Source organism: Pteropus alecto, unplaced genomic scaffold (assembly GCF_000325575.1).
Source record: "Pteropus alecto unplaced genomic scaffold, ASM32557v1 scaffold164, whole genome shotgun sequence".
NCBI classification, from domain to species: Eukaryota; Metazoa; Chordata; class Mammalia; order Chiroptera; family Pteropodidae; genus Pteropus; species Pteropus alecto.
In genome coordinates this window covers 11,384,430-11,396,270 of record NW_006439568.1, presented here as the reverse complement: position 1 = coordinate 11,396,270, position 11,841 = coordinate 11,384,430, and the positions used below count along the sequence as shown (strand labels likewise).

The 11,841-nt window shown below is 31.2% G+C and overlaps 1 pseudogene; it reads right to left on the bottom strand.

Annotated features, from left to right (window-relative positions):
* Positions 1-621: 621 nt before the first annotated feature.
* LOC112483686 lies at positions 622-740 on the bottom strand (annotated as a pseudogene).
* Positions 741-11,841: the final 11,101 nt, after the last annotated feature.

Sequence of the window (11,841 nt, the reverse complement as noted above, 5' to 3'; positions counted from 1 at the left end):
AAACTGAGGCATAGTGCAGTTAAATTGCTTACTTGTAGTCCCACAATTAGGGACAAACTAATTGTTAACTCATACAGTCTGGTTCCATAATCTTTATTCCTAACCACTTTGCTAAATGAGCAGAGTATCAAATTAATGTGTTTTTTAATATTTCTTTTTCATAGATTAAATTTTTGAGACTGCTGTATTTTTAGAAATTTTATATTTACAGAAATTGTTCCAAAGCATCTAATTTTCAGTTATTCAATATCATGGGATATTTCTGACATCACCTTAAATATGTATAAAGAGGTAATTTTTTTTCTAAATTATTAATGAGATACAGGAGAAAAAATATTTGAAGTCATCTATATAGCATTATGGAGCCATACTGAAAGTATAGGACTTGTCACTATTTTAAGTGATGGGTTTAGCCACTTCCTACTCATGAGTCTTTTGGCAACTAACAATTTCTTACAGAAAAAAAAAAAGAAGAAGAAAGTATAGTTTGTGAGAAAAAAGGAATTCAAATTTATTTATTTATTTGTTTGTTTGTTTGTTTTTAGGCAAGGCAACCCTTGGTTGACCTCACGGATTGCAAAGACCTTGTAAGTTTACAATCCCTTATTATTTTATTTTTTACGCCTATAGCACATGGTCTTCCTAGGTGGTCTCCCATCCAAATACTAACCAGGTCCAACTCTGCTTAGCTTCCAAGATCAGACAGGATTAGGCTTGTTCAGGGTAGCATGGCTGTAGACCAAATTTAGATATATCTAATTTGAGATGCATGAAAGCTATCCCGATATAACACCCCTAATGTATTTAGTGATATGGACCTGCACCTTTGGTGACAGATTCCTTCCAACAGAATTCAGACAGCACACTTCAAGGACTCCTTTTCCTACCCACGTAAATCACAGTTGTTTCCTTTTGGTTGCCAATACATCCCTAGTGCTTTTACACTGAATTGTTATTATTAATTTAAACCTGTCTTAAGCAGACTGAGTCCCTTAAGAACAGGATATGTATCTTGCTTCTTAAACCCCAGTTCCTAAAACACGCACTCTCAAAAATTAGGGCCTCCATAATTTGTAGTAAATTGGTTAATCAGTTTACGGATCCTGTCAACAAAAGTTTGTGACTTAACTCAGTGATATACCATGAGACCCAGAATAAAGAAAAGAACCAAAGATTCAATATGAGGAAACCTCATAAAGCTTGTGTGCTAAATGCTTAAAAATAGCAGATATATTCAAGTTTTACAAATTAGTGCAATTGCAATATTATCACGTTTGGTTGTTACCTCAATTCTGCCTTTATATCTAATACGAAAATAATTTAAAGATTGCACTTAGCGTTAGATCTGTGCAAGGAAACAATGACTTGCAGAAGCAGATGGTGACGGCCTGCGAACTGCAAAGGCAGCACAGAAATAGTCAAGAGCAGAAGCTCTGCCTTCACATTTATACACCGCTTCCTTTATAACTCTGACCTTGGCCAAGTTATCTTCATCTCTGTATTTTGAAGTCTATTATCTTTAAACTGGAATCCTAATTGTTAGTTAGTTCATAAGGCAAGTGAAAGAATTAAATAGGATATGTATAAAAGTGACAAGCACAAAATAAATGCTTTTTTCTGTCTATAACTTTAAAAACTTGCAGAGTAAAAGAGAAAACAGATACTAAATGTCCTATCAGGTTGTTTCAAAAAGTATTTAGTGCTAATATTTAACAGTTACTTGGTATTAAACATACTGAATTCCATGAATTTTCTAAACTCTTTGGCTTTGAATCCCTTGCCTGTCCATGAAAACAGCTTGTGACTGCAAATTCTAAAAAACAAAATTGATCAAATATCTAACCTGCATTTAGTTCTTCAGTGTCTTTTTGTTGTTGTTGTTGTTTATTGATTGCATGCATCTTCAAATCAGTAAACTGCAGGTATAGGCATATTTCATTAATACGTATATATAGATTAGCATTGCATCACTTGGCGAAAATTGAACTTGTGGGAAGATTATGTAGCTTTACAATTGCTGTCCACGCTGCCTCTGCGGACTGTCTGTGCTGCTGCGAACCCAGTGCTGTGAAGGGATGAAATATAGTGCTATTATATATATTTCTCAGGAAGAGTAGTGTTTTAAATGGGAGTTAAGGCCACAGCAATTTACCCTGCCAAAGAACAACAAGAAACAACCTTTCATTCTACTATTGATTAGATGATTATGAACCAGATTTAATTGCTAACTTGCCCTTAAATGCATATTATTTTGATGATAGTCTTATTTTTCTCATAAACATAGGTAAAGTGATATTTGCAAATTTGTATTTATTTTTGTAATCAATCTTACCCAACGTTCTCTTGAAAAATATGGAGAATATTTGGGGGTATAGTAGTTGCATTTTCTTCTTGTGGAACATAGAGGACAGTTTCCTTAAGATTTTATAGCAACAGATTTTTCCAGGCATATCCCAGGTAACTAAATGCAGGCAAAGCTCCTTTATTTGAGGGTCATTAATTTGAAATTTAGATAGGTAATGAATTAAGATTTTTTTTTTTAGTTTTAGTATGCTTAATCTATGGAAATAGACATTTTTCTAAGAAAATTAATATTGTAAAATATTATTGGACAATATATTTAAGCCATGTTAGGATTTTTATTTATTTCCTAGACATTTCTATATAAAAAATAGAAATAGTGCCTTATATAATGATAATATTTACATTGATTGAGCAGGTATTATATAATATGCTTAGTGCTTCATATGATTACCTTATTTAATTCTCCCCCAAATGAGCCATGTCTCATCTACTAGCTGGCAAAACACGTGAAGGACAGGATTGTGTTTTTATTTGTCACTATACTCTTCTTCAAGCTTAGCACTTAAATTTCCATTGAATAAAACCTTATTCTTCCTAATATCTTTATACAGTAAGTAACTGAAACTAAGAAGTGATGAGAAAATATCATGCTGCTTGTCAAAGATCATGCTTCTAATAAAAGTTAGAATCTGGATTTGTTCCAAGCAATCTGATCAGAGAGCCCAAACTCTTAAGTACTTATATGTAACAAAATATAGACATCTCTAAATGTCTATATTTTCCCAGTATAATTCTTACTTGTCTTAATATGAAAAAAATCTTTAATCAAACCCTTAAGGAGAAGAAGTGAGTAATAACGGAGTTACTATTTTTGCTGAGCTTACTCTACCTGGGGTTGGACTAAAATTTATTATCTATGGAACACAGAGAGAAACATCAATGAATATTCAGATTACAACCATGCAAAATAGTTATATGGCAAGACAGCTGTCTGCAAGGTACACTATATACCTCAAGCTAATTTTCCAAAATTTTAACATTTTCCCATAGCCATGTCTGGATAATCTACTACATGTATAGTTTATCCATCATGGATGACATTGCTCTTTTGCCTATGATATTTATGCATTTTCTAAGTTTTGGGTAGATATGTCTGTCAAGAAAAAGAAAAAAATTTGGTTATCAATAAAAAATATAGCATAGCATTTTTACATTTCTTAGAGATACTGTTTAGCAAACTCACAAAAGAAATTTCATATTCTAGGAAATTTTACATACAACCAATTTTATGATTTAACATTTGAATAAATGTGAATTTATATGAGAACTTGTAGATTTCTGTTCAATAGGAAAAATACCACCAAAGTTGTTTTTCTTTTCTTTTCTTTCTGTGTTTTAAATCTCTATAGGACCAATGTTTTTACCAGTTATTCTAACAATTCTGTTCTTTTTTAAAAAATGAGTTTAAAGAGCCAGTTCCTCAAAATGTTTTCTTTTAACTCGCTTTATCCTGTACTGATTCTCTTATTATTTAATGGATTGAGTAAATGTATAGGACAGGTGTTGATTCTATATTCGTATGAGAGTCATGATTTTAACTTTGAATATTATACCTTGAATAAAAATGCAACGTGCCAATCCCCTTTAGCCAAAGGTTACCAGGGAAACCCCTGTACTTGAACATTGCAATGAGGGAGAATACACACTGTGGGTACTTGTAGGGTGTTTCAGTAAGAGAGTGGTAGAAGGACTTACAGGATTGTGATTTTATTTGGTGATATGGGCAGGGTTTAAGGAAGCACGGTTTTACCCTGGATTGGATACTCTTAGGAAGCAAGGAAATTTTATGATTGGGTATTGTAATGGATCTTATCTAGAAGGAGAACAAAAAATTAGAAGGAAGTTAAAATTATAATTAGAAAAGAAGCAACAGTCATTTATATTAGCCAGGATGGGGCATATCTGGACGTTTTGTTTGTTGTGTAGAGTGATTTTGTTTTTTTCTGTGCTTAGAAAAGATTAAGAAATGGTCTGTTTTTTTTTTTTTTATCTCACTTTACTCTGGCCTCAGAGCGAATCTGTATAATATGTTCTGTGAGATTGTTTTTGTTCAACAGGAAAGGATCAAGACCTAGCTGTGAGTACCAGACCAGCTCCTAACAATGTGTAGCCAGACTAGTTTCTGGATGTCATGGGCTGCTTTCCTCTTTCTCAGAAGAGATAAACAAACAAACAAACAAACAAATAAATAAATACAAGAGCAAAACAATAACATTAGTAGTAATAATAATAGTAGTGGTGGTGGTGTTGGTGGTGGTGGTGGTGATGGTGTTGGTGTCCACTCCTTTCTGACTCAGAGGATTGTGGGATAGAGAAGGAAGAGGAGCCAGAATGTGAAGAACCCAGATGTGAATGTCACAATTTCTTACTAGGAGGATTGGCACATTCAGAGGTCAAGCATTTCTCACCTGCTATGCTCTTTGGTGTTGCTGGTATTAACTGAAAAGTCTACTACACTGGAGTCACCAGTCTAGGGAAATCTCTGCCCTGAGCAATGGGGAACAAACCTCCTGTGAATCACAGTTGTCTACGGGGGAAAAGAAGTGAGACAGGGTCAGCCAGGTTTGCCAGTAGGTTCTGTATGTATGTATGTTTATGTGTGTGTGATATGCATACATACACATACATATGTATGTGTATTCCTGTATGTCTTCAAATTTACTGGAAATTGCCAAATTTCCAAAGTACTATTACAATTTTGAATCCCATCATAGTATTACAGTTTCTATGTTTCATATGACCAGAAATTTAAATTTTTTGTTTTAATCTGATGACATCATAGTTTTTTTCCTCTCCTAAAATCTTTGCAGACATGCCTGAAAATCAAGAAAAAAAACCATAGAAAAGATGTACCTCTTCCACCTCTGTATCAGAGTCTCTAAAGTTTCCCCTCCTAAAGTCTTTGCAGAAAGTTCAACACAGTATGCCTGAAAATCAAGAACAAAACATAGAAAAAGATGTACCTCATCCACCTCTGTTTCAGAGTCTCTAAAGCAGATACATTCATGGGCCTCCTCTTTTTCAGCTTTAATTCAAGCTGAACATTTTTTTTTTTCCTCAATAAGTCAATGGTCAAATTCTGAAGCAGTTTTTCTAGCTCAAAACAAAGTAAACAAGAACTTTTTGATATTTATTTTAAGGGGAGATGAGACTAATTGTAATTTAATCCCCAAAGTAATGGATATGTATCTAGTACAAAAAGTGGATCTAAATGCTGTGAAAACCAAAAATAAAAGAAAAAACAACCTCAGGAGATATTTTAAGCAAAGAGGAAAATGTTTAAGACACCTGTTAGCCGATTCTTACATTTTCTCATGAGTAACTACCTGTAATTTCTTATCTTTAAAATAATGAAAACCATGATATTAAATTTAGTTCCATTTGTTTTGCCATAATGTTTTTTAAAAAAGTATCTTATCAAAAATCCTTTTCTCTGAAGCAAACAAGATGAATTATTACTGGATATGAATGAAAGCAAATATGTAAGTAATTTTGCTTAGGAAGGATGATTAGAAAGATTGTCTTTTACATTATTCATTTACTTTTGCTTTGATGCAAAGTTTAAAAAAGATAGAAAACAAGTTTCATAATACATGTAAACTGTGAAAATGGCATCCATAGTTCTATGGTGTTTGGACTTTTAAAAACTTTTTGGATTTTTCAGATCACATGGAAAAAATCCCAGCTCCTTAACATACCCTTTTAAGGCTCTACTTGATCTGGCCTCTCCCTGCTTCTTGGACCTCAACTTACACATCATCCCCCCTTTCATAAAATGTTCCAGTCACATTCTGTGTTTTTAAACTGCCTTTCTTTCCTTAACTATGACAATATAGGACCTTTGCTTTTATTATACATATCAATGTTTGCATAACCAGTCCTTCTTGCTATATAATTTTGAAAAACTATTACTACCTCCTCATAGAGATTTTCCCTACCCTCAAATCAAAGAGTCAAAATTTGACTTGTCACTTGGGTCTATTTTTGTTATGGCAAGACATATTTCACTGACCCAGGATGTCAATGATTGTAAGACACACTGTTAATTTACAAAACATTGAGAAGAAAAAATTGCTTCCAATTTATATTATAACACAATAATATCTTATTGCTTAGACATTTTATTTTATATCTGTTGAATGAGATTCTTTAGAATTAGTTAAAGATTTTTCATATATAATATTTCTTTTCCAGTCTTAGATAGTGACATGAAATATGCATATACTTAGCTGAAACTTGTATTGGGACACTTTTCTGACTATACATTTTCCCACTTAAAAGTTGGAACCAGCCACTGAATATAGGACTATAATGGGTGTCAAATAAACTTGAGATCTAGGATCAGAACTGAACAAAGACAAATTTCAAATACCTAAATGATCTTTATCCACACCATTTTCCCCAGCTTTATTGAAGAATGATTAAAAATTTATATATATTCACAATGTACAATGTGATGTTTTGATATATGTATACATGTGAAAGTTACCTCAATCAAGCTAATTAATATGTCCATCACCTCACATTTACCATTTTTTTGTACATGTGGCAAGAAAACTTGAGATCTACTCTTTAGAAAATTTCCAATATTATACGATGTATTACGGATAAGTATAGTTAATATCGTTAATAAATACATAAATTCCACATCTTTGAATATTTTCAAGATCTGTGTCCTAGGGAAAATACTAAAATAATCATGAGACTCCTACCAGGTTTCACGCTCTTTACTGTCAAAGGAATGATTTAAAATAAAATTTACTGTTTTCAAAAACTTATCATATATTGGAGAACATTTACAAAAGAAATTTAAATGTATTGCCAAATAATATCTTTATATTAGTTATAATTTTTTTTTTAAAGCTAACATTTATATACATAGCAGAAGGAATAGATATATATATATGGGCTTCAAATCGGAATGTTTATATTTCTTTTCTGGTTCCATAATTTACAGTACACCCCACATATATTTGATGATATTAACATTCACCTCATATTTATTTGTGAGGATTAATGAGAGAACACATTAAATGCACTTAGCAGAGAGGCAAACAGTAAGCACTATCCAAAAGGACAGATTACTATATATTATGTTTCATATTTTCAATAAATTCAGATAACAAATGAAATTGTGACAAGTTGTGAATTTTATATAAAATATGTTGTTATGCTTTGCAATAAAAATTTTAATAAGGAATTTTGTTCTTTAACATTTAATGTATCTAAAACTTGTCCACTTGGGAATAATGACACCATCACCATCTAGTGGCAGTCACCATAAATTATAGACACGTGGTCCCTGCAAAATCAGAAAAGCTCTCATGAATATCACTGTAGACAGAGCTAGATTTAATATTCAAGATATGTTTAAGTAGACTAAAGTGGCATCGTGAACTGCTAATTCAACATAGCATAACCATACCTGTTCGAAAGGAGCAATTCATATGTTTGTTAAAAATTACTTTTAAAAGACAAACATACTGTAACATATTTGAGGAAGTAGATAGTAAATTTCATACAGGAGTCAATTATAATATGAAATATTTATGTAAGTAGTCATATATTTAAAGTAGAGATAAGGCATATGACGTTTCAATGTAGCCAGATTCTTTATAAATCTCAGATCTGTAACTGTGGGGCCTTAGGCAAGTTATTTCATCTCATTATCTAACTCACTTTATATATTTATAAATCATAGTAGCGATATGAGTCTAATCTGATATAATGCATAATGAGCAGGACGCAGCAAGCACTCAATAACGTTCTCTTTTTTGCTTCAATATCATTAGCAATTCTACAAATAAAACAATCACAATAATCACTTGTCTTTATTATCTAAAGTATAATGAATATACACATCAATTCTTAATACAGCAATCTAAAGAATGTAATGATTAAATTATAAATTAGTTTGTTATTATTTAGAATTTATTATTAAGATACTAAGATAAAAGTCATGTCACCAATTACTTAACATTTATTTTATGATCCTTGTCAAATTTACAGAAGGATAAAAATAGTAATGTAAAGTTTGTACAAAGTTTACATATAGAAATCAAATGTAGCATATTATAATTCAATAAAATATTATTATAGTATACTGTTAAATCTAGCAAGTAGCCACATGTCTGTATCATTAAATTTCATACTTTTATTTAAAATTTTTGGTTTATTCACAATTTGGGATTATTCTGTTAGGTAAATTTTTAAGTTTTTCTTTTTTTATTTTTAAAGCATAAGTAAATAGATATATTCCAAATGCACTAAGAACTTCTATATAAACATTGAAGCTGATTTTTGCAAATAGAAAACATATTATTAGTAGTAGTGTCTAGTGAATCTATTATGATTGACTATCGCACATTACTGAGGACAAGTGCTGAGTTTGGCATACTGAACTGGGATATCTTCCTGAGCACAGCTCTGTACTTTTCTTTAATTTTGCATATCTTATTAAAATGATGAAGCTTTTTTCAACACTAAAGACTATTCTTAAAAATTATATTCATTACAAACTAGTTCAAGTAAACTATAAACTATTAGTATGTCATTACATATCTTATGATCTCTCTAGATTGCTTCTTTAAAATCTACCTCGGGTGGTAAAAACAATAAACTGTTTTGATTTGAGAGAGAGAGAGAGAGAGAAACAGTATAATTATGGAAAAAGAAGCTCAAAGTTTCAAACTAGAAAAAATATACAGAATTAAAGTTATCAGATAAGTTGGGAAAAATTAATAAATTTTAAAGCATTGATTTCTTAAGTTTTTTAAAGCTGTACATATTTAACGCATACAATTTGATGAGTTTAGAGATAAATACACACCCATAAAACCATAACCTACCATCACCAAGGCCATAAAAGTATATATCCTCCCCAAAGTATACTCCTTCCCCTTTATTAATATTCTTATTATTTTTTTGTGTTAAGCATATTTAACAATCTGCCCTCTAAGCAATTTTAAGTGTATAACACAATATTGTTAGCTATAGGCACTATGCTGTATAGTTGATTTCCATAATTATTTATCATAAAATAGAAACTTTGCACTCTTTGTCAACTTCATTTCCCCAAACCTCAGCTCCTGGCAACCACGCTACTCTCCGTTTCTATGAGAGAGACTATTTGACTATCGTACATTCTATATATAAATGAAATCATATAATATTTGTTTTTCTGTATTTGGCTTATTTCACTTAGCATAATGTCCTCCAGTCGTGTTGTCACATAAATAGAAAGATATTTCATGTTCATGGATTTGAAGAATTAATATTGATAAAATATCCATATTACCCAAAGTAATCTGCAGATTCGATGCAAGCTCTATCAAAATCCCAATGTCATTTTTCACAGAAATAAAAAAAAAAAATTAAATGTGTATGGAACCACGAAAGACCCTCAAGGGCCAAAGCAATTTTGAAATAGGAGAACAAAGCTCAAAACATCATACCTCCTGATTTCAAATTACATTACAAAGCTATAGTAATCAAAACATTATGGTACTGGCATAAACATAAATATACAGACCAATGGGATAGAATAGAATAAATAGAGATAAATCTATGCATCTATGGTTAACTGATCTTCAACAAGGTTTCCAAAAATACACAGGGTAAAAAGAATAGTCCCAGGTTTTCCTAAAACAACCATATCCAAGTGACACAATTGCCATGAAAAAGAAGTACTTTATTTCAGGAACTACTTTCCAAAGCACAGTACTAGGAGATAAGAGACCATTTTAGTTCCAACTATAACATTAAATGGCTAACTTTGGACAAATTGGTCAATTTTGATGAAATCATTTAATCTTCTATTACCACATATGGTTCTGAATTATCCATTGACTCTAAATTTTCTCTGAATTATTACAATTAAGATTTAGTTTTTTTGACTTAACTAGATTCAAGTAAAACAATGATATTCCATATAGACTGCATCATCATATACATATTTGCAGAAAAATGCAGATATGGCTGACGACTCTGGTGGTTCACAGAATAAGTCTATTTTGAGTTTCCTGTAAATTTGAGTCACTTAGAGCCTTTGCAATTCTCAATGTAGGGCACAGTCAGATTAACCTAATCAGATAAATTTTAGTTCAATATATTAACCTGTGAACAATTTTATTCTGTAACAATCTCTCATATAGCTAGAAATATTTTAGTTTGGTTTACAAAAAGAAGAAAGGAAGAAGAAAAAAAGTTACACCTAAGAATTTATTTTAGTCTAGGAACTTAAAAAAAAAAATCTGTTTCTAAGTATATTGGGTCAGGTAAAACATTGTCTTGTCTATACAACACCCTGAATATATCACTGTATTTGTTCTTGGTGCATAATTTCAATCATAGATTTAAGAGTTTTTCACATCCACAAGATTGTGAACTCTTTTGAAAGCAAAATCTTTATTCTGAGGAACCAGACCAGTATCTGGACACAATTAATATTAACTGTTGACTAAATAAATTGATAAGTAATGGACAAATTAATTAATACTCTAGTAGTATTAAACTGCAACAAGAGCAAGTCTTTTAAATGTCTTCACTGATGCAATATCTTGCATGTATTGGGCACATTAATAATGATATGAACTTAAAACACCGATATAATAGTTTTTATTGTTTGTGGGTATTTGCATACATAACAAATTACAAAACTATCTTTTGGGCAATATACACAAACTTCAACATAACTCTTGCTTACCTGTGGTGATGAGGTAAAGAAAGAGATGTGGCGTTGGGCATTAGTTGATTTTGACTATGTCAAGAGTGTGTTAACAGGAAAATTATTAATCACTACCTGTCTTATTAATCTATTAAAAAGGTGTTATGTGAAAATATGAATAGCATATATCTTTTTCAAAAATTGGTTTGGGAAATTTGAAATGGCACATCACTTTTCTATCAATGAATGTTCTGTTGCAAGCAAAGCATTCTGAATAGGCTCAGGGAACATTCATTTTCAAAAATGGGCATTGTTACATCTAAATTACAAAGATTTGAGTTGGGTAGAGTAGACAGGACAGGCCGTACTGAAATACTACTCTTGTTGATTTTCTTTTTTTCTTATCTGCAACTTGATAGCAATTTAGAAACACTTAAAAAAGATTTGACAGATTCAACTTCACGATGTGTGGAACAAAGAAAAGAGGGACAACCAAAATGTTTTGCTTTATTGAGTTTGAGAAATGTTTATTTGCTTACTATGGACCATCGATATTAGAAATTTCTTCAAAACTCAGTCTTTAAACAATTAGCTACACCTCCCCACCCCCACACTATTCTAAGTGATCTGCTAGGTCTAGTAACATGAGAAATTCTGCTCCTGAAACAATCAAAGTATAGATGTGATTTTAGAAAGTAATTATATGTGTTAATTTTTTTAAATGATATTTTCCATACACTAAAATTGGCATTATGGAAAGGTTCTCTAAAGGAAAAATAAATTTTTATATAAAACAATTATAGAAATATTAT